The following is a 25,591-nucleotide window of genomic DNA, read 5'->3' as shown; positions in this document are numbered from 1 at the left end:
AATACCATATAGGCTCAGCCTCTACCTTCCTTGTAGATAGAACATATCATGGAAGCTCAGCCTCTACCTTCCTTGTAGACAGAGAAGACAATAGGAGCTCAGCCTTTACCTTTCCTGCATATAGAAAATACCATATAGGCTCAGCCTCTACCTTCCTTGTAGATAGAACATATCATAGAAGCTCAGCCTCTACCTTCCTTATAGATAGAGAAGACAATAGGAACTCAGCCTCCACCTACCCTGTAGATAAAGAAGACAAATGTAGCTCGGCCTCCTCCTCCCTGAGAGTTGTAGTTTTGCAACAGCTGGAGGATTGTGGGTTGGGAAACACTGATTTATTTGAATCCCTGCAATTTTGTTGAACTAGAAGAATATTTAAGCCAATAATAAATATTTAGAGTTAATAATTTCTAATAAATCAGCTTTATTTGACTTTGTCAGTAGAGGGTACAGGGGGTTATGGGCCCTAAACATATATTTCAATACATTGGCCAAGTGACTGCACTGAAGGCATATTCCCCATCACCCTCCTATATCTAGGCCTCGGGAGGGGGCACATACTTTCCTTAACATTGAGATCATGTAAAGATAAACAGCCGGTAATGAGCACAGGATGGAGATATAGGAGATAATTCCCCACATGGAGAAGGATGGAGTCAATGATGAACACGTTACAGCGCGGCATTAATGTTCCACGTTACGGTAGGAATATATTTGAAATGATATAGCTTGACAAGTAGTAAAATACAGATGCTGCCTATAATTTTAATCGCTTTAGGGATTTCCATAACTGGTTTTGAATTTCAAGTACTTATAAGTGACGATTTAGTATACGGTAAGAGAATGTGAAATAATCCGCGAGCAGCTGATAGCGATGTAAATAATATTCAGGCTCACGGTATAGCAACGTACGAGAGCAATAAGGCGATGAAATGTACTTCATCCTGTTTTAGCGCACTGGAACAATGGCAGTGAAGGTCAGCTGGGAGTAGTAGTCCTTCCAAAGGATAAGGGATAAGATGTCTGATCTCAGACATCCGGTGCACAGAGCGAACTTCGCTCTGTGCCGGGTGACTGGCGATGTGGGGCGGAGGCTTCTGACATCACGACCACGCCCACTAATCACTGCCATGCCCCTTCAATGCAAGTCTATGGGAGGGGGCGTGACGCAGTCACGCCCCATCCCATAGACTTGCATTGACGGAGCAGGGCGTGACACCATGAGTGGGTGGGGCTATTACGTCACGAGCTCCCAGCGCCGGCTACAGCATTTGGAACAGTTGAGCATCGGAATACCCCTTTAAGTCCACCCCATTTCCTGTGAGCGGAGGCTGGACTATGGATTTCTCCAAAAGCCATAGGATTAGAGTGTATCACGTGACCAAGGCATCATTCATCTGATACAGTATAAGTATATGCAAATTTAAACCTTTACACTCTTGTTTTGCCTCAGTGTATATTAGGGTATGCACAAAAAAAGAAGACTCACAGCCCCCCAAACACATTAAAAGGAGTACTCCAGGATATAAAAACCTATCCCCTATCCTAAGGACCCCCCGCGATCCCCCGCACAGCGCCCCGGCTTTCTTCCTGAATGGGGCATGTCAACCATCGCACGAAGAGGCTGCCGACACGCCCCTTCCATGCATCTCTAAGGGAGAGACGAAGTGATTCACTCGAAAATCTTGAAAAGGCGCAAGTCAGGCTATAAATTTGGTAGAATTTTACCCTCCTTTCAGGTGATAGATCCAGGAAGCTCTTTCAGAGGTGATTCCTTGTGTGTTACTATAGAGCAGTTTAGTAGCTTCATTGTGAATGTCCTTTATTTTACATTTCATTTTACATCTTTTCATTAGCTCAAAGGGTTATAAATCTGATAAAGGCAAGGGGGCGTGCCCCTATTTTGGGGTGGTGGGAGGGAGCGTGTCCCTCCTTGTGGTGGTGGGATGTGATTGGTGCTCCTGTTCATGTAGCCTTGTCCCTGAGTTATCTCTTGTCTATGACTCATGGACAAGCCTGAGGCTGCTGCACAACTGGTTAGTGTTCCTGTAGGAATGGCGACCCCTAGTGGTGGGATTCTGATGAACCGTTTTCTTGATAAACTACTAGAAAATTGTGAAACAAACATATTACAAAAGGTGTCTAATTTGCATCCATAAAAACTAAGTAATTTAAAAATATTAATTTGGATAAACATGTAAACAAGTATGGTTTGTAAACTTAATTGTGCCAAATATCCAGACTTTTAAACATGTCCATCCTAACCATATTGAAAAATGTTTACAAAAAAAAAAAAAGTTATATTTTTTTTTAAGGAAATAATAATTTAAAAAATTATATATATATATATATATATATATATATATATATATATATATATAAATAATGATATATATACATATATATATATATATATATATATATATATATATATATATATATAACAAGGTGATTTGCTTATATTTAGTAATTTCAAGAAATTTTCACAATGTGTGTTTTTCATGGCACTCTTTAAGGTGGTGATTTGTGCCCTTTTTAACCCCTTAACGGCGCAGGACGTATATTTACGTCCTGCGCCGGCTCCCGCGATATGAAGCGGGATCGCGCCGCGATCCCGCATCTTATCGCGTCGGTCCCGGCTCTCATCAACGGCCGGGACCCGCGGCTAATACCACACATTGCCGATAGCGGCGATGTGTGGTATTAACCCTTTAGAAGCGCTTCTAAAGCGAAACTGAAAGTGACCCGGCTGCTCAGTCGGGCTGTTCGGGACCGCCGCGGTGAAATCGCGGCGTCCCGGACAGCTGAATGGACACCGGGAGGGCCCTTACCTGCCTCCTCGGTGTCCGATCGGCGAATGACTGCTCTGTGCCTGAGATCCAGGCAGGAGCAGTCAAGCGCCGATAATGCTGATCACAGGCGTGTTAATACACGCCAGTGATCAGCATAGGAGATCAGTGTGTGCAGTGTTATAGGTCCCTATGGGACCTATAACACTGCAAAAAAAATGTAAAAAAAAAGTGTTAATAAAGGTCATTTAACCCCTTCCCTAATAAAAGTTTGAATCACCCCCCTTTTCCCATAAAAAAAATAAAACAGTAAAAAAAAAAATATATAAACATATGTGGTATCGCCGCGTGCGTAAATGTCCGAACTATAAAAATATATCATTAATTAAACCGCACGGTCAATGACGTGCGCGCAAAAAAATTACAAAGTCCAAAAAAGCGTATTTTGGTCACTTTTTAAACCATTAAAAAATGAATAAAAAGTGATCAAAAAGTCAGATCAAAACAAAAATCATACCAATAAAAACTTCAGATCACGGCGCAAAAAATGAGTCCTCATACCGCCCTGTATGTGGAAAAATAAAAAAGTTATAGGGGTCAGAAGATGACATTTTTAAACGTATAAATTTTCCTGCATGTAGTTATGATTTTTTCCAGAAGTGCGACAAAATCACCTATATAAGTAGGGTATCATTTTAACCGTATGGACCTACAGAATAAAGATAAGGTGTAATTTTTACCGAAATATGCACTGCGTAGAAACGGAAGCCCCCAAAAGTTACAAAATGGCGTTTTTTCTTCGATTTTGTCACACAATGATTTTTGTTTCCGTTTCGCCGTGCATTTTTGGGTAAAATGACTAATGTCACTGCAAAGTAGAATTGGTGACGCAAAAAATAAGCCATAATATGGATTTTTAGGTGGAAAATTGAAAGGGTTATGATTTTTAAAAGGTAAGGAGGAAAAAACGAAAGTGAAAAAACTGAAAAACCCTGAGTCCTTAAGGGGTTAAGGGTTTGCGCCAAATTTTGCGACTTTTTAAAAAAGTTGCATTTTCATAAATTCCTGACCACTGCAAACACCCGACTCAAAACAAGTATACAACAGGCAAACACAGGAATTTGCGCATATGAAAAGTCGCAGAAAACACACTGTGCCAAAATATTGAGACAATTTTACCCAAGAAAACGAAGGGTAAATTGCTTCATAAATACCCCCCTACGTCTTTAGGGATTGTGGTTGGAACGCGGCTGCTGTGACACTGGAATTGTACAACCATGTGTAAGTGCAGAAGTCTCACAATCGTGGACCCCTCAGCATCAGGAGATAAGGGGTCCAGGGGAAAGAAGTGAAAGGGTCAAGGGTCCCAAAGTGGTGGAGGCAGGGCAGTGGGGCTTATTTCTGGGGGCACTGCAACAGCAAGCGCACAACATCGCGAAGCAACTGCGTCAAGTACTATTTGCATGTAGGTGTGGAGTTGTCCCCAGAATAATTTTTTATTTTTGGGCCCTGGGCCCCCCATAATGTCAACCGCAGTGTCCTCCTTACCGGCACAGGACCCTGATCGCAGCCATCCCATCACATTACAGACCCAAAATGGAAATAAAACCTCTCAGAACTAAAGTAAACCTTCAAGAATAACGTAGAAATTAGAATTCATTACTGTAACTGAAATATTAGTTTGTTTGTTTTTTGTTTTTGTTTTCAAGCCGTGACGAGACCCCGGCCAAAATCTCCCCCCGTCATTCATCAATGACTCCAGCTGAATGGCGTCCGTATAATCAATGTCCCGCGCCGAGCACCAGGCAAATTATGGAGAACATTGAAGGACGCCGAGTCGCTATTTCAATTCATTTACAATCCAGAGGACAATAAAAAATGGAAAACAACGAGCAATCAATAATACAGATTGTTGTGTTCGTTCTTTTGATATGATCTTGGACGAGCGGCACATAAAAAACCGCGGCGCTTTGTTTATAATCTGTGACGGATAAAAAGGCATAATAAATGGTAAACATCAAAAGCATAATGAGTATTCATGCCGGGCTGAAAGCCTCTTGTTTAAATTGGAATCTGATCTGAAAGTGGCACTAAGATGATTATTTCATCACATGATGCACGATGCCCAGACGTGCTCCGAGGCCGGGCGCGCCGTGCAGGAACAAAGCCGCCAATAATCCGCCGTCATGGACCTGGTCACTGCGCTCAATGATCTTATGAATCAAGGAGACCACACACTATGTTTCCCAACCTGGGTTCGGCAAGCTGTTGCAAAACTACAACTCCTAGCATGGCATGCTGGGAATTGTAGTTTTGCAACAGCTGGGGACACCCTGGTTGGGCAAGTGCTTGTATGCAGGGCTTGTGAAGGATTTTTACCAACCTAGGTGAAAATAATTTTGCCACCCCTTGACTCCGCCCTTTGACCTGACTACTGGGGTGACACACTGTAACAAACCTCCTCCTCATGTAATCTCCTTGCTACTGGGGTGACACACTGTAACAAACCTCCTCCTCATGTAATCTCCTTACTACTGGGGTGACACACTGTAACAAACCTCCTCCTCATGTAATCTCCTTGCTACTGGGGTGACACACTGTAACAAACCTTCTCCTCATGTAATCTCCTTACTATTGGGGTGACACACTGTAACAAACCTCCTCCTCATGTAATCTCCTTACTACTGGGGTGACACACTGTAACAAACCTCCTCCTCATGTAATCTCCTTACTACTGGGGTGACACACTGTAAGAAACCTCCTACTCGTGTAATCTCCTCACTGCTTTGATGACACACTGTAACAAACCTCCTCCTCTTGTAATCTCCTTACTACTGGGGTGACACACTGTAACAAACCTCCTCCTCATGTAATCTCCTTACTACTGGGGTGACACACTGTAACAAACCTCCTCCTCATGTAATCTCCTTACTACTGGGGTGACACACTGTAACAAACCTCCTCCTAATGTAATCTCCTTACTATTGGGGTGACACACTGTAACAAACCTCCTCCTCATGTAATCTCCTTACTACTGTGGTTATGGTTCGGGGCGGGAGTTGGGGCGGATGTATGGAGGTGCACGCAATGTCAGGATGCTGGACGGACCTGGCCTGTCTGCCATAGAGGTGGCGCTGCGCTCCTCCAGCAGGCAGAAGAATGCAGATTATTATGGTACCGGGGAAGGGGGGGTGCGATGGTGGTGCTGGCTGGGCGGGTGCTTCCAATTAGTGGCAGGTGCTTCGGAAACTGGCTGGCTACCTACTTTCTTGCAGTGGGCAGAGCGGCGCCCCCATCAAGAGAGCGCGTTAGGTGACTGCCAGTGACAGCCAGTCCCGTTGCATAGGTTGACTCAGAGTCTACACACATGAGCTGTGACTCTTTTTTGTAAGAAAACGGGCAGAGACTGAAAAGGTCTGTTCTTGGGGGCAGTGTGTATTGTTTCCATTTAGCTGGGCTTTGCATGTTGCCCACTAGTCGGTTAGGAGTTACAGGCCCTGGCCAATCAGCAGCTGAGGTGGGGTATTTGATTCCTCCTCAGCCTTCTGCTATTTCTCTTGATTTTAGCTTTTTCCTGATTTTTGTTTCGTCTGTTTCTGTTCTATCTTGTTAGTTTGATTTTGCTATGTCTGTCTTTTGATCTGTCTGTACTTTTTGTAGGTTTTATCCTGTCTAGTTTGAATCTGTTACCTGTATCCTGACTTGTATTTTGACCTGTTTGTGTTTTGTACTCCTCCACGGTATAGGTCCTGATCCATTGCTTCTCTTGCTTTGTCCCTTGCTTTGTGTTTTTTACTTCTATGCCATCTTGTCTGTTACCTGAACCTGTATCCTGACTTGTTTTCTGACTTGTTCGTGTTTTGTACTCCATCACAGTATAGGTCCTGATCAATTGCTTATTTTGCTTCGTCCCTTTCCTTGTGTGTTGTGCTTCTGATCAGTCTTGTCTGTTACTGGAACCTGTATCCTGACTTGTATTCTGACTTGTTTGTGTTTTATGCTCCACCGCGATATAGGCCCTGATCCATTGCTTTTTGCTTTGCCCCTAGCCTGGTGTGGTGTATTTCTGTGTCTTGTGTGATTATGTACCAGTGTATTTTGATCTGTATAGTGCCCTGACTTCAGTTACCTGTTCACTCACCTTCATTCCTGGTAAACTTGCAGTTAGATCTTTCAGGTTACCTGTTTGTCATATGTAATGTCTATTTATTTGTTTTTGTATTTTTCTGTTTAGGTGTGAATTCAAACACTAGGATATTCAGAGCAGTTTTCTATTCTCCCTGGATAGGGAATGGTTAATGCATCAAAATGAATGAGAACTCGGGTGTGTCTATTTTAAGCCAGACTTCTCCTGCATTCAGTGCTGGTTATTTAGTTTAATGCTACTTTGAGCATTTACCTTGTATTTATCTTGTGATTTTATCTGGGTTTTTATCAATGGTTAAATAGCATGCTCTTTGTATTTTAGTGTTACATTAGTCGGTTTTAGGATTATGTTTGTTGGTTCTGCTTTGTGTGTGTTCACACTGAGTTAGCCTTGCTAGTGTTATCCGTGCTCTGTATTTTATAATTCCTGTTTGGTGTCCTGGAGTCTATTAAGACTCATCTAGTTCTAGTCTTGTATCTTGAGAAATATCCTGTCTAGTATCCTGACCAATGTTCCTCTACGTTGTAGAGTTTGGTGTTCTTGTATCCATTTTCATGAAGTTCTGTGTTTTATATTTCTATTTCCTACTGGGTCAGCATCCTGACCACACTGTGGAGTGTGCCCGCTGTCCAGTAGTCTATTTGGCTTTATTATTAATGGCTACTCCTTTTGTGGAGTGGGGTGTCCAGTTTGTTTGCTCTGTGTCCCAGTGTGAACAATGTTCTTTATTTCCTTATCAGTTTGCCTGTTTATATTCTGCCCTGTTAGTATTTGTATCCTGTTTGGTATATCTGGTTGTCTAGCAGTTTTCCGTTTCTGTTCTGCCTGTGACTGACTATGTATATTATGTGTTTTTACATCACTGCACTTTAGTGTAGGCAGGGACCGGCTCCAAGTTGTCAATCCATCGCTTAGGATTAGGCAGGAAGAGTGTTTTTAGGGTCAGTTTAGGGCTCACTCTCCCTGTCCCCCCCAGTTGGTCATGACATCATAACTCTCATACCTGCTGTCTAATTTTTTCCTGAACCTGTTAGTCAGTAATTTAAATGCCTGCTGCTACATATTACCTTGTTTTCCTGTTGATTTGTTTGTTCCTGCCTGTTTACCCTTCATGTCCTGACCTGTTCTCGTGACCTTTGTACAGTTCTCTATATTATTTTGAATTGTGATGCCCCTGCATCTTATATAGCGCAGGGACCGCCAACTACTTGTAGATCCGCTGTCTAGGATGAATACGTAAGTAGACAGGGAAAGGGGATCTGGATGAGCTCAGGGACGCACTATTTCCTGCCCGACAGATCCCAGTGTTTCCAGATCGGGAAGTTCCGGCTGGCGGACATACACTGTGGTAAACGTGGCAGGCATGTAGATGAAATTAGTAATTTTATGATTTTTGTGTGATCACTGACTAGTGGGTGATGATCAGATGAGGAATGAGAGGTATTTACTGAGGAGCTTATTATAAAACAATGTAGTAACAGAAAGCAACAGTTACCAATGGGTAATTAACCCTTCTTTAGCGGCACCCCTGTGTAAGGGCGGGGGGGGTCTCTTTCGCCTTCACACATCGTTTCCCAGGATTACAGAAACTCAATGTCCCACACAACAACAATCTGGGGCTGTGAACTATTAATAAAGTCTTTGTTATCTGAACAACGTCCCACTCCCATACACTAAACTGCACCTCATTTTCCCCAGAGGATGGTTCTGTTCACTACCAGTGATCTGTGCACGCACATGTCGATATATCCACCAGACTACCCATGGGGTGCACTAGATCTCTGGAGCTACCAGTGTAATGGTTTGTCTTTTCCTCTGATTTTCGTTGGAGTTGGTGCCCTGTTATGTTGCTGTGAGAGAGACAGCTGTTTCACACTTTTTCCTGGAGAGCTCTGCTACAGCTACACTTTGTGCCCTTTCTACTTCTAGCAAAACCTCCCAAAGATCCCTATGCTGGCCTGGAGGTAATCCTGCGGTATTACATATGGATTCAAAGGTCCCACCTCTTAGTTGTACCAATGATCATTATGCAGCGGACTCTGGACCCCTTCTCTGCACAGATTTTCCTTAGGTTCTTTTTCTCAGTCCATGGCTTGTTTCTAGGCAGCTTTTCTACAGATCTACCCTCTGCACACTCCCAGAGCAGGCCGCCCTGAAGCCTCAATGGCAATAAACACTGTCCTTTCGAGTACTCACCTTTGCCCTTCTCCCCTACATGCAGCATTTACCACCACAACGTTCACTATTTCATCTGCTCAGTGCTGTTTAGTCTTGGCCCCTGCTAAACTCTGACCCTTACCTTATTCTTTGGGGCTAGGCACTCTGACAGGGTATGGCGGCACCACTCTGTGTAGCAATACGCCAGGTCTTTTTATATTTTCAGACTTCCTGGTGCACACAGGACCTTACAATACAGAATTGCACACATCTGATGTCTATGTCTACCTGCCAATGTGACCACAACAATTTCCTAATATATATGCCAAACATAGAGCCTAGGCATAATAATACAACAAGGCCAACACCCAGCTTTGTTTTGTGGAGGTCGACCATCTTAGCAGCCCACACAATATTTAGCAGCTAACAATACCGGTGTGAGGTGCAGAACAGCGTCCTATGCAGTTCTGCGTCCGCTCCTCCCCTCAGCTGTCCAGAGATTTCCAAAGGTTCAGCGAGGGGAGGGGAAGGCAGAGATGGGCAGGACTCAACTCTGTATACAACTCCCTCAGCCCCGTATACAGCTCCCTCAGCAGGAGGGATGTATATTTTCACAGCCCTGCTCGCACCTCATCACCGCTCCTGTCAGCAGGAGGGACGTATATTTTCGCAGCCCCACTCGCACCTCATCATCGCTCCTGTCCGCAGGAGGGACGTATATTTTCGCAGCCCTGCTCGCACTTCATCACCGCTCCTGTCAGCAGGAGGGACGTATATTTTCGCAGCCCCACTCGCACCTCATCATCGCTCCTGTCCGCAGGAGGGACGTATATTTTCGCAGCCTCGCTCACACTTAATCACTGCTCCTGTCAGCAGGAGGGACGTATATTTTCATACCCCCGCTCGCACCTCATCACCACTCCTGTCAGCAGGAGGGACGTATATTTTCATACCCCTGCTTGCACCTCATCACCACTCCTGTCAGCAGGAGGGACGTATATTTTCGCAGCCCTGCTCTCACCTCATCACCACTCCTGTCAGCGGGAGGGACGTAGATTTTCGCAGCCCTGCTCGCACCTCATCACCATTCCTGTCAGCAGGAGGGACGTAGATTTTCGCAGCCCCGCTCGCACCTCATCACCGCTCCTGTCAGCAGGAGGGACGTAGATTTTCACAGCCCTACTCGCACCTCAGCCCCGCTCCTGTCAGCAGGAGGGACGTAGATTTTCGCAGCCCCGCTCGCACCTCATCACCGCACCTGTCAGCAGGAGGGACGTATATTTACGCAGCCCCGCTCGCACCTCATCACCACTCCTGTCAGCAGGAGGGACGTATATTTTCGCAGCCCTGCTCGCACCTCATCACCGTTCCTGTCAGCAGGAGGGACATAAATTTTCACAGCCCCGCTCGCACCTCATCACCGTTCCTGTCAGCAGGAGGGACGTATATTTTCGCAGCCCCGCTCGCACCTCATCACCGTTCCTGTCAGCAGGAGGGACGTAGATTTTCACAGCCCTGAGAGTGGGGCTGAGGTGTGAGCGGGGCTGCGAAAATATACGTCCCTGAGTGGGGATGTGAAAATTTCCATCCCTCCTGCTGAGGGAGCAGTATACGGGGCTGAGGGAGTTGTATACAGAGTTGCGTCCTGCCCATCTCTGCCTTCCCCTCCTCTCGCTGTATTTTCGGAAATCTCCAGACAGCTAAGGGGGAGGAGCGAACTCAGAAATGCATCGGACGCGGTCCTGCACCTCACACCGCCCTCGAGAGATTGTCTCTTTCAATCAGTGGAGAACATGATGAATGAAGACGACCCGGGATAAGACCAAAGATGCCTTAAATTAATCACGCTAATATCCACGAGAGAAAGATGACAAGTTCTAATCCGAAGATTAATTTCTCCCTGATTTTCTTTGCAGATATTTATAATAATTTTACACTACACATAGTCAAAGAAAACAATCCGATTAGTGACTGTCATGGAGAATTAACGCGGCCATTTGTATGGATCCCGATATTTATTCCCCCGGACCATGTTTGATAGTAAATGGCGATAATCAAGAACTCCTCTCCAATCAGCCGTCAACTGCAAAGTCTTCATTGTGATGGCGAATGGTCGCGCGGCTCCGTAATTATTTGTTCTCATCGAATATCCCAAGGTTTTCGCCATTGAACAATGACATCTTCGCTTCCTACAGAATAAAGGGAAGCTGATTGGGATCCAAACCAAAGTCATTTTGTTCAATTACACTAAAAGCTTCATGATGTTGTCTCAGCTGTGCGCATCCGCCGCCCGAACTCCGTAATCCCAGCTCTATGGAAGAAATGGTCCACGCACGAGGAAAACACGTGTGCACTGTGCCAAGAGGTCGTCCAGGAGCAGGACAAAATGGCTTAATGCCTTCAAAAACACCACCAGGGTGCGCGCAGTTCTACAGCTCAGTCCTATTCAGTTAAAGGGGAACAACGCTGCTAGACATCCAAATGATAGGGGATAAGATGTCTGATCGCACAAGCCCCAGCAACGGGAGTTTGTCCTGCGGGAGTGGTCGTGATGTCACGGACACGCCCCCTCGTGACGACATGCCCCCTCCATTCATGTCTATGGGAGGGGGCGTGTCATCCGACACGCCCCCTCCCATAGACATGAATGGAGGGGGTGTGGTGTGACACCACAAGGGGCGTGGCCGTGGCGTCACGATCAAGGCCTCCGGCTCCGAGCACTCTCAACAAAATGTACAGAACGCTAAAGATTACGATTCCGGATGTAGCGAGAATCGGCGCACGCCGTGGAGAACGCTCGCAGCAGGGACAGCCCTCACATCATCAGGACATCAGAGTTCAACGTAATCTTCTGCCGACAGAGGTCAGCGCTCGCGTGACCTGTGACACTAGGACGTGGAATCCAAGATAATGAATATGCAAATTGCGGGGGAGGTATTATGAACTGACCGACGGAGGCAGAGACGGCAGAGCCCCGCCTTCAGCGCGCAATTCACTGGATTGAGCAATGGAACTTCTCAAGCCCAAACCGCCGTAACCAGTGGACATAATTTAGTACGTGACCCCTCTGTGCGCTCCTGGTCACCCCACTCTATATTATATATATATATAACTCAGTGTTCTGGGTTTAGGGTGGGTGACCCGGCTGACAGTCTTCCTTTAAAAAAGTCTCATCATTTGGTGTGAAGCAAAAAGTCTCAGAGAAAAAATCCAAAAAGTCTCAGAGAAAACACCAATCAAAGTGGAGATTTATCACGTCCTGCACGATGACATAATACCCAGCGTCCACCATGTGAATTCATGGAGTACAAGACGTTCATCTACCCCACTATTCATGAACACCCTCCTATAACTCTATGTTATGTCTATTAACAACCTAGATCAGCGACATAACTCAAAAACGTGATGCGAACGGGCGCAAGAAGAACCTGAAGATTATTCAAATTGACTTCTCTGGAACTAGACGGCTCTGACTTTAGACTGCTCTGACTATAGACGGCTCTGACTATAGACTGCTCTGACTATAGACTGCTCTGACTATAGACGGCTCTGACTATAGACTGCTCTGACTATAGACTGCTCTGACTATAGACTGCTCTGACTATAGACGGCTCTGACTATAGACTGCTCTGACTATAGACTGTTCTGACTATAGACTGCTCTGACTATAGACTGTTCTGACTATAGACTGCTCTGACTATAGACTGCTCTGACTATAGACGGCTCTGACTATAGACTGCTCTGACTATAGACTGCTCTGACTATAGACTGCTCTGACTATAGACGGCTCTGACTATAGACTGCTCTGACTATAGACTGTTCTGACTATAGACTGCTCTGACTATAGACTGTTCTGACTATAGACTGCTCTGACTATAGACTGCTCTGACTATAGACTGCTCTGACTATAGACTGCTCTGACTATAGACGGCTCTGACTATAGACTGCTCTGACTACAGACTGCTCTGACTATAGACGGCTCTGACTATAGACGGCTCTGACTATAGACTGCTCTGACTATAGACTGCTCTGACTATAGACGGCTCTGACTATAGACTGCTCTGACTATAGACTGCTCTGACTATAGACTGCTCTGACTATAGACGGCTCTCACTATAGACGGCTCTGACTATAGACTGCTCTGACTATAGACGGCTCTGACTATAGACTGCTCTGACTATAGACTTCTCTGGAACTAGACTGCTCTGACTATAGACTGCTCTGACTATAGACTGCTCTGACTATAGACTGCTCTGACTATAGACTGTTCTGACTATAGACTGCTCTGACTATAGACTGTTCTGACTATAGACTGCTCTGACTATAGACTGCTCTGACTATAGACTGCTCTGACTATAGACTGCTCTGACTATAGACGGCTCTGACTATAGACTGCTCTGACTATAGACTGCTCTGACTATAGACGGCTCTGACTATAGACGGCTCTGACTATAGACTGCTCTGACTATAGACTGCTCTGACTATAGACGGCTCTGACTATAGACTGCTCTGACTATAGACTGCTCTGACTATAGACTGCTCTCACTATAGACGGCTCTGACTATAGACTGCTCTGACTATAGACGGCTCTGACTATAGACTGCTCTGACTATAGACTGCTCTGGAACTAGACGGCTCTGACTATAGACTGCTCTGACTATAGACTGCTCTGACTATAGACTGCTCTGACTATAGACGGCTCTGACTATAGACTGCTCTGACTATAGACTGTTCTGACTATAGACTGTTCTGACTATAGACGGCTCTGACTATAGACTGCTCTGACTATAGACTGTTCTGACTATAGACTGTTCTGACTATAGACTGCTCTGACTATAGACGGCTCTGACTATAGACGGCTCTGACTATAGACTGCTCTGACTATAGACGGCTCTGACTATAGACGGCTCTGACTATAGACTGCTCTGACTATAGACTGCTCTGACTATAGACTGCTCTGACTATAGACGGCTCTGACTATAGACTGCTCTGACTATAGACTGCTCTGACTATAGACTGCTCTGACTATAGACGGCTCTGACTATAGACTGCTCTGACTATAGACGGCTCTGACTATAGACTGCTCTGACTATAGACTGCTCTGACTATAGACTGCTCTGACTATAGACGGCTCTGACTATAGACGGCTCTGACTATAGACTGCTCTGACTATAGACTGCTCTGACTATAGACGGCTCGGACTATAGACTGCTCTGACTATAGACGGCTCTGACTATAGACGGCTCTGACTATAGACTGCTCTGACTATAGACTGCTCTGACTATAGACTGCTCTGACTATAGACGGCTCTGACTATAGACTGCTCTGACTATAGACTGCTCTGACTATAGACTGCTCTGACTATAGACGGCTCTGACTATAGACTGCTCTGACTATAGACGGCTCTGACTATAGACTGCTCTGACTATAGACTGCTCTGACTATAGACTGCTCTGACTATAGACGGCTCTGACTATAGACGGCTCTGACTATAGACTGCTCTGACTATAGACTGCTCTGACTATAGACGGCTCGGACTATAGACTGCTCTGACTATAGACGGCTCTGACTATAGACTGTTCTGACTATAGACTGCTCTGACTATAGACTGTTCTGACTATAGACTGCTCTGACTATAGACTGCTCTGACTATAGACTGCTCTGACTATAGACTGCTCTGACTATAGACGGCTCTGACTATAGACTGCTCTGACTATAGACTGCTCTGACTATAGACTGCTCTGACTATAGACTGCTCTGACTATAGACGGCTCTGACTATAGACTGCTCTGACTATAGACTGCTCTGACTATAGACTGCTCTGACTATAGACTGCTCTGACTATAGACTGCTCTGACTATAGACGGCTCTGACTATAGACTGCTCTGACTACAGACTGCTCTGACTACAGACTGCTCTGACTATAGACTGCTCTGACTATAGACGGCTCTGACTATAGACGGCTCTGACTATAGACGGCTCTCACTATAGACGGCTCTGACTATAGACTGCTCTGACTATAGACGGCTCTGACTATAGACTGCTCTGACTATAGACTGCTCTGACTATAGACTGCTCTGACTATAGACGGCTCTGACTATAGACGGCTCTGACTATAGACGGCTCTGACTATAGACTGCTCTGACTATAGACTGCTCTGACTATAGACGGCTCTGACTATAGACTGCTCTGACTATAGACTGCTCTGACTATAGACTGCTCTGACTATAGACGGCTCTCACTATAGACGGCTCTGACTATAGACTGCTCTGACTATAGACGGCTCTGACTATAGACTGCTCTGACTATAGACTTCTCTGGAACTAGACTGCTCTGACTATAGACTGCTCTGACTATAGACTGCTCTGACTATAGACTGCTCTGACTATAGACTGTTCTGACTATAGACTGCTCTGACTATAGACTGTTCTGACTATAGACTGCTCTGACTATAGACTGCTCTGACTATAGACTGCTCTGACTATAGACGGCTCTGACTATAGACTGCTCTGACTATAGACTGCTCTGACTATAGACGGCTCTGACTATAGACGGCTCTGACTATAGACTGCTCTGACTATAGACTGCTCTGACTATAGACGGCTCTGACTATAGACTGCTCTGACTATAGACTGCTCTGACTATAGACTGCTCTGACTATAGACTGCTCTCACTATAGACGGCTCTGACTATAGACTGCTCTGACTATAGACGGCTCTGACTATAGACTGCTCTGACTATAGACTGCTCTGGAACTAGACGGCTCTGACTATAGACTGCTCTGACTATAGACTGCTCTGACTATAGACTGCTCTGACTATAGACGGCTCTGACTATAGACTGCTCTGACTATAGACTGTTCTGACTATAGACTGTTCTGACTATAGACGGCTCTGACTATAGACTGCTCTGACTATAGACTGTTCTGACTATAGACTGTTCTGACTATAGACTGCTCTGACTATAGACGGCTCTGACTATAGACGGCTCTGACTATAGACTGCTCTGACTATAGACGGCTCTGACTATAGACGGCTCTGACTATAGACTGCTCTGACTATAGACTGCTCTGACTATAGACTGCTCTGACTATAGACGGCTCTGACTATAGACTGCTCTGACTATAGACTGCTCTGACTATAGACTGCTCTGACTATAGACGGCTCTGACTATAGACTGCTCTGACTATAGACGGCTCTGACTATAGACTGCTCTGACTATAGACTGCTCTGACTATAGACTGCTCTGACTATAGACGGCTCTGACTATAGACGGCTCTGACTATAGACTGCTCTGACTATAGACTGCTCTGACTATAGACGGCTCGGACTATAGACTGCTCTGACTATAGACGGCTCTGACTATAGACGGCTCTGACTATAGACTGCTCTGACTATAGACTGCTCTGACTATAGACGGCTCTCACTATAGACGGCTCTGACTATAGACTGCTCTGACTATAGACTGCTCTGACTATAGACAGCTCTGACTATAGACTGCTCTGACTATAGACTGCTCTGACTATAGACTGCTCTGACTATAGACGGCTCTGACTATAGACTGCTCTGACTATAGACTGCTCTGACTATAGACTGCTCTGACTATAGACTGCTCTGACTATAGACTGCTCTGACTATAGACGGCTCTGACTATAGACTGCTCTGACTATAGACTGCTCTGACTATAGACGGCTCTGACTATAGACGTCTCTGACTATAGACTGCTCTGACTATAGACTGCTCTGACTATAGACTGCTCTGACTATAGACTGCTCTGACTATAGACGGCTCTCACTATAGACGGCTCTGACTATAGACTGCTCTGACTATAGACGGCTCTGACTATAGACGGCTCTGACTATAGACGGCTCTCACTATAGACGGCTCTGACTATAGACTGCTCTGACTATAGACGGCTCTGACTATAGACGGCTCTGACTATAGACGGCTCTCACTATAGACGGCTCTGACTATAGACTGCTCTGACTATAGACGGCTCTGACTATAGACTGCTCTGACTATAGACTGCTCTGACTATAGACTGCTCTGACTATAGACTGCTCTGACTATAGACGGCTCTGACTATAGACTGTTCTGACTATAGACGGCTCTCACTATAGACGGCTCTGACTATAGACTGCTCTGACTATAGACGGCTCTGACTATAGACTGCTCTGACTATAGACGGCTCTGACTATAGACGGCTCTGACTATAGACGGCTCTGACTATAGACGGCTCTGATTATAGACTGCTCTGACTATAGACTGCTCTGACTATAGACGGCTCTGACTATAGACTGCTCTGACTATAGACTGCTCTGACTATAGACTGCTCTGACTATAGACGGCTCTGACTATAGACTGCTCTGACTATAGACTGCTCTGACTATAGACGGCTCGGACTATAGACTGCTCTGACTATAGACGGCTCTGACTATAGACGGCTCTGACTATAGACTGCTCTGACTATAGACTGCTCTGACTATAGACGGCTCTCACTATAGACGGCTCTGACTATAGACTGCTCTGACTATAGACTGCTCTGACTATAGACGGCTCTGACTATAGACTGCTCTGACTATAGACGGCTCTGACTATAGACTGCTCTGACTATAGACTGCTCTGACTATAGACGGCTCTGACTATAGACGGCTCTGACTATAGACTGCTCTGACTATAGACTGCTCTGACTATAGACGGCTCTGACTATAGACTGCTCTGACTATAGACTGCTCTGACTATAGACGGCTCTGACTATAGACGGCTCTGACTATAGACTGCTCTGACTATAGACTGCTCTGACTATAGACTGCTCTGACTATAGACTGCTCTGACTATAGACGGCTCTCACTATAGACGGCTCTGACTATAGACTGCTCTGACTATAGACGGCTCTGACTATAGACGGCTCTGACTATAGACGGCTCTCACTATAGACGGCTCTGACTATAGACTGCTCTGACTATAGACTGCTCTGACTATAGACGGCTCTGACTATAGACGGCTCTGACTATAGACGGCTCTGACTATAGACGGCTCTCACTATAGACGGCTCTGACTATAGACGGCTCTGACTATAGACGGCTCTGACTATAGACTGCTCTGACTATAGACGGCTCTGACTATAGACGGCTCTGACTATAGACGGCTCTCACTATAGACGGCTCTGACTATAGACTGCTCTGACTATAGACGGCTCTGACTATAGACTGCTCTGACTATAGACGGCTCTGACTATAGACGGCTCTGACTATAGACTGCTCTGACTATAGACGGCTCTGACTATAGACTGCTCTGACTATAGACGGCTCTGACTATAGACTGCTCTGACTATAGACGGCTCTGACTATAGACGGCTCTGACTATAGACGGCTCTCACTATAGACGGCTCTGACTATAGACTGCTCTGACTATAGACGGCTCTGACTATAGACTGTGCTGACTATAGACTGCTCTGACTATAGACGGCTCTGACTATAGACGGCTCTCACTATAGACGGCTCTGACTATAGACTGCTCTGACTATAGACGGCTCTGACTATAGACTGCTCTGACTATAGACGGCTCTGACTATAGACGGCTCTGACTATAGACGGCTCTGACTATAGACCATAGGCGTGCGCAGCCTATTGCATTAGGGTGTGCACCCTAAAGCACAAACTCACACCGCGCGCGTGCATATATGTGTGTATATATATATATATATATATATATATATATATACGCACACATACACACAATTAGTATAGTTCCCCCACATTAGGTGCAGTATAGTTCCCCCACATTAGGTGCAGTATAAGTCCCCCCACATTAGGTGCAGTATAGTTCCCCCACATTAGGTGCAGTATAAGTCCCCCCACATTAGGTGCAGTATAGTTCCCCCACATTAGGTGCAGTATAAGTCCCCCCACATTAGGTGCAGTATAGTTCCCCCACATTAGCTGCCGTAATTGACCACTGGCCCCTGTTCTGCTTATCACGCACAGGTGGGTTAGCGTTAGGTCTCGCACCAAATTGAGAAACCTTGGCGTTGGTGTGCGGGCTCTGGTGTGTCCTTCATATAAGGATATACTGGCGTTGGTGTGCGGGCTCTGGTGTGTCCTTCATATAAGGATATACTGGCGTTGGTGTGTGGGCTCTGGTGTGTCCTTCATATAAGGATATACTGGCGTTGGTGTGCGGGCTCTGGTGTGTCCTTCATATAAGGATATACTGGCGTTGGTGTGTGGGCTCTGGTGTGTCCTTCATATAAGGATATACTGGCGTTGGTGTGCGGGCTCTGGTGTGTCCTTCATATAAGGATACACTGGCGAATGTCTCAATTTTACCATCAGTGTTGAGGGATAATGTCATTGTTTACATCTACCACAGCAGTGACCCATATTCCTGTATTGTATTCTAATTGTTACATATCCACACCGTTTATTTGGTGTAGGATTCTATTGTGGCACTTGTAGTCCGCTGCAGGCATCCTCCATTGTATGCATTTTTATGCTGGGGATCGCCCCTAGCAACGGACTACAAGGGCAGGATCTGCTCCCCCAGTATATATGCACAACTGCATTTGGGGTTGAGCACTTCCAGCCATTTGAGACCACGTTTTTTGTTGTTTGTATATATATATATATATATATATATATATATACGCACACATACACACAATTAGTATAGTTCCCCCACATTAGGTGCAGTATAGTTCCCCCACATTAGGTGCAGTATAAGTCCCCCCACATTAGGTGCAGTATAAGTCCCCCCACATTAGGTGCAGTATAAGTCCTGCCACATTAGGTGCAGTACAGTTCCCCCACATTAGGTGCAGTATAAGTCCCACCACATTAGGTTGGCAGTACAGTTCCCCCACATTAGGTTGGCAGTACAGTTCCCCCACATTAGGTTGGCAGTACAGTTCCCCCACATTAGGTTGGCAGTACAGTTCCCCCACATTATGTGCAGTTCAGTTCCCCCACATTAGGTGCCACCTAATGTGGGGGAACTGTACTGCACCTAATGTGGGGGAACTGTACTGCACCTAATATGGGGGAACTGTACTACACCTAATGAAGGGGAACTGTACTGCACCTAATGCGAGGGAACTGTACTGCACCTAATGCGGGGGAACTGTACTGCACCTAATGTGGGGGAACTGTACTGCACCAGTACAGTTCCCCTACATTAAGTGCAGTACAGTTCCCCTACATTAAGTGCAGTACAGTTCCCCCACATTAGGTGCAGTACAGTTCCCCTACATTAGGTGCAGTATAGTTCCCCCACATTAGGTGCAGTATAGTTTCCCCACATTAGGTGCAGTATAGTTTCCCCACATTAGGTGCAGTATAGTTCCCCCACATTAGGTGCAGTATAGTTCCCCCACATTAGGTGCAGTATAGTTCCCCCACATTAGGTGCAGTATAGTTCCCCCACATTAGGTGCAGTATAGTTCCCCCACATTAGGTGCAGTATAGTTCCCCCACATTAGGTGCAGTATAGTTCCCCCACATTAGGTGCAGTATAGTTCCCCCACATTAGGTGCAGTATAGTTCCCCCACATTAGGTGCAGTATAGTTCCCCCACATTAGGTGCAGTATAGTTCCCCCACATTAGGTGCAGTATAGTTCCCCCACATTAAGTGCAGTATAGTTCCCCCACATTAGGTGCAGTATAGCTCCCCACAATAGGTGCAGTATAGTTCCCCACATTAGGTGCAGTATATCTTTCCACACTAGGTGCTGTACAGTTCCCCCACATTAGGTGCAGTATAGTTCCCCCACATTAGGTGCAGTACAGTTCCCCACATTAGGTACAGTATATCTTTCCACATTAGGTGCAGTACAGTTCCCCCACATTAGGTGCAGATAGTTCCCCCACATTAGGTGCAGTATAGTTCCCCCACATTAGGTGCAGTATAGTTCCCCCACATTTGGTGCAGTATAGTTCCCCCACATTTGGTGCAGTATAGTTCCCCCACATTTGGTGCAGTATAGCTCCCCACATTAGGTGCAGTATAGTTTCCCCCACATTAGGTGCAGTATAGTTTCCCCTACATTAGGTGCAGTATAGTTCCCCCACATTAGGTGCAGTATAGTTTCCCCCACATTAGGTGCAGTATAGTTTCCCCCACATTAGGTGCAGTATAGTTTCCCCCACATTAGGTGCAGTATAGTTTCCCCCACATTAGGTGCAGTATAGTTCCCCCACATTAGGTGCAGTATAGTTTCCCCCACATTAGGTGCAGTATAGTTTCCCCCACATTAGGTGCAGTATAGTTTCCCCCACATTAGGTGCAGTATAGTTTCCCCTACATTAGGTGCAGTATAGTTCCCCCACATTAGGTGCAGTATAGTTTCCCCCACATTAGGTGCAGTATAGTTTCCCCCACATTAGGTGCAGTATAGTTTCCCCCACATTAGGTGCAGTATAGTTTCCCCCACATTAGGTGCAGTATAGTTTCCCCCACATTAGGTGCAGTATAGTTTCCCCCACATTAGGTGCAGTATAGTTTCCCCCACATTAGGTGCAGTATAGTTTCCCCCACATTAGGTGCAGTATAGTTTCCCCCACATTAGGTGCAGTATAGTTTCCCCCACATTAGGTGCAGTATAGTTTCCCCCACATAGTTTCCCCCACACCAGCTCGTGTTGGTCACTTACTATTCCGGCCGGCGCGCGCATCCTCTTCCTGGAATCTCCGCTCCTCTGTTGCTATGGGCGCACGCACGGGACGTCAATGACGTCCCTGCGTGCGCTACTTCCCGGCGGCCCCTGTGTTTTCAAAGTTAACACGGGGGCCGCTGTAGAAAGGTTACTGGGACATCCTTGTGTCCCGAAAAGATCTTTCGGGACACAGGGATGTCCCGAATGTGACGGGGGGGGTCCTCTGCGGGCTGCTCAGTGGTGGCCTCGGATGCCTTCCTGGGCTTGATTAGGGTGTGCCTGGGCACACCCGGCACACCCCGTGCGCACGCCTATGCTATAGACTGCTCTGACTATAGACTGCTCTGACTAAAGACTGCTCTGACTATAGACGGCTCTGACTATAGACTGCTCTGACTATAGACTGCTCTGGAACTAGACGGCTCTGACTATAGACTGCTCTGTCTATAGACTGCTCTGACTATAGACGGCTCTGACTATAGACGGCTCTGACTATAGACTGCTCTGACTATAGACTGCGCTGACTATAGACTGTGCTGACAATAGATGATTCTGACTATAGACTGCTCTGACTATAGACTGTGCTGACTATAGATGGCTCTGACTATAGAAGGCTCTGACTATAGACGTCTCTGACTATAGACTGTTCTGACTATAGACGGCTCTGACTATAGACTGTGCTGACTATAGACTGCTCTGACTATAGACTGTGCTGACTATAGACGGCTCTGACTATAGACTGTTCTGACTATAGACTGTTCTGACTATAGACTGCTCTGACTATATACGGTTGTGGCAGCAGCATTCTAACCAAGACTCAAAATAACTGAATAATTTAAATTTTATACGTTTTTTAAAATATCTGGGTGTTTATTAGATTTACGGTATAATAGAAGTATAATCTGGTGACATATAATAGCGGTATAATCTGGTGACAAAATAGAAGTATAATCTGGTGACAAAATAGAGGTATAATCTGGTGACAAAATAGAAGTATAATCTGGTGACATAATAACGGTATAATCTGGTGACATATAATAGCGGTATAATCTGGTGACATATAATAGCAGTATAATCTGGTGACATATAATAGCGGTATAATCTGGTGACATAATAACGGTATAATCTGGTGACATATAATAGCGGTATAATCTGGTGACATAATAACGGTATAATCTGGTGACATATAATAGCGGTATAATCTGGTGACATATAATAGCAGTATAATCTGGTGACATATAATAGCGGTATAATCTGGTGACATAATAACGGTATAATCTGGTGACATATAATAGCGGTATAATCTGGTGACATAATAACGGTATAATCTGGTGACATATAATAGCGGTATAATCTGGTGACATATAATAGCAGTATAATCTGGTGACATAATAACGGTATAATCTGGTGACATATAATAGCGGTATAATCTGGTGACATATAATAGCAGTATAATCTGGTGACATAATAATGGTATAATCTGGTGACATATAATAGCGGTATAATCTGGTGACATATAATAGCAGTATAATCTGGTGACATATAATAGCGGTATAATCTGGTGACATATAATAGCGGTATAATCTGGTGACATATAATAGCAGTATAATCTGGTGATATAATAACGGTATAATCTGGTGACATATAATAGCGGTATAATCTGGTGACATATAATAGCAGTATAATCTGGTGACATATAATAGCGGTATAATCTGGTGACATATAATAGCGGTATAATCTGGTGACATATAATAGCAGTATAATCTGGTGACATAATAACGGTATAATCTGGTGACATATAATAGCGGTATAATCTGGTGACATAATAACGGTATAATCTGGTGACATATAATAGCGGTATAATCTGGTGTACTTTCATCTATACGTATTCAGCGTTATTTTATATTCCTGCGCACGTCTTCTCCGCCTGAACAATCTCTCCAGGAATAAGATCTCTATTACATCTTCTTGACACGTTCGCGGCCTTTACAATTGTCGGAGTAATTCAGCATGTAAATAAATCCGCCACATGCATGTAAAGGCTTCTGTTATCCCTTATCTCTCCAGTTTGTCGCGGTGTAAGTCACGGTATACCGCCGCTCCGATAACAGGAGATCAGCGACAAACAGGGACATTTACACCATAATTCACTTCTTAGAAATGTCACTTTCTCTTATTTTTTTTACTTTTCAGGGATCTGCGATATTTTTCTTTCCTCCGGCTGAATTTCGCAGATTTTCTATGAGCGACGTTCACTGAGCAAATTCAAAGTAGAGAAAACACGAACCTCATGCGGCGGAATATTCCGGTTGTATCATGGAGATCCATGGGGGTCGGGTATTTTTATTTCCAAAATATTCATATTCAAAATATTCTTACTCTGCAGTGAGGAGGCCGAGGAATGAATTGTTTAGGCGTGAAGGCGACCGCTTATGGGATAAGAATTGCGCAGGTGCCGCGGTTTCTACAGAATTGGCTGCAAATGTTCACCTGATTGAGCACAGTAATTATCTCTTGGCTGAATGTTCGTCCGGCAAATTACTACCGTGCAAATCACCACGGACACAAGGATGGGCCAAGTATGCATCGGTTCTGAAGGGGGAAAAAAGACTGCTCTGGAATTAGACTGCTCTGGAATTAGACTGCTCTGGAATTAGACTGCTCTAGAATTAGACTGCTCTGGAATTAGACTGCTCTAGAATTAGACTCCTCTGTAATTAGACTGCTCTGGAATTAGACTGCTCTGGAATTAGACTGCTCTGGAATTAGACTGCTCTAGAATTAGACTGCTCTGGAATTAGACTGCTCTGGAATTAGACTGCTCTGGAATTAGACTGCTCTGGAATTAAACTGCACTGGAACCAGACTGTTGTTGCACTAGATTGCTCTGGAACTAGACTGCACTGGAAACAGGCTGTTCTGGCACAAGACTGCTTGTACTCGAATGCTATTGAAGTAGACTCCTCTAGAACTAGACTGCTCTGGAAATAGACTGCTGTACTGGTTGACTGCCCTGGAACTATTCTGCTCTAGGCACTAGACTGTTTTAAAACTAAACTACTCTGGACCTAGACTTCTTTGGCTATAGACTGATCTGGTACTAGATTACTCTGGTGCTAAATTGTTCTGGGCATTAGACTACTCGAGAACTAGACTGCTCTGGTACTAGTGTGGTGAGCCACCGGGTGCTCTGACTATAGATGGCTCTGACTATAGACTGCTCTGACTATAGACTGTTCTGACTATAGACTGTTCTGACTATAGACGGCTCTGACTATAGACGGCTCTGACTATAGACGGCTTTGACTATAGACTGCTCTGACTATAGACTGCTCTGGAGCTAGACTGCTCTGACTATAGACTGCTCTGACTATAGACTGTTCTGACTATAGACGGCTCTGACTATAAACTGCTCTGACTATAGACTGCTCTGACTATAGACTGCTCTGGAGCTAGACAGCTCTGACTATAGACTGCTCTGACTATAGACTGCTCTGACTATAGACGGCTCTGACTATAGATGGCTCTGACAATAGACTGCTCTGGCTATAGACGGCTCTGACTATAGACTGTTCTGACTATAGACTGTATAGAAATCCAATGTTCACGCTGGTCGGACGCGGTCGTACACGTTGGTCATTGAAGTTGTAGTTTTTGAGCCTCTATTGTCCCCCAGAAGGAGATGTCAGAGGGAATGAGGGACATGTCGGGTTTTAGCTCCAGAATTAAGACAAGATTTTGTGACGTATAATGGGCGCAGATTGTGTTTTCTATGGTCGCCGTTTATTGTGGATTCTACAGCCGGAAACTTTTTCGAGCTCGTATAAACCTCAGCCCCTGGGTGCAGTA

General features: G+C 45.2%; 1 long non-coding RNA gene across 2 annotated transcripts in view; it reads left to right on the top strand.

Moving 5' to 3' along the window:
* Positions 1-25,591, top strand: part of LOC130293377 (uncharacterized) — a 102,346-nt gene that overhangs the window by 40,761 nt on the left and 35,994 nt on the right. Inside the window, exon 3 of one of the 2 annotated variants that reach the window (XR_008848194.1) lies at positions 4,499-4,620. The exons of the other annotated variant lie outside the window; for it this stretch is intronic. This is a non-coding gene — a long non-coding RNA (uncharacterized LOC130293377). Of the gene's footprint in view, positions 1-4,498; positions 4,621-25,591 lie in introns of those variants that run through there. 2 annotated transcript variants of the gene reach the window in all.

Source organism: Hyla sarda, chromosome 10 (genome assembly GCF_029499605.1).
Source record: "Hyla sarda isolate aHylSar1 chromosome 10, aHylSar1.hap1, whole genome shotgun sequence".
Lineage (NCBI taxonomy): Eukaryota > Metazoa > Chordata > Amphibia > Anura > Hylidae > Hyla > Hyla sarda.
This window is presented reverse-complemented; position numbering and strand designations above follow the sequence as displayed.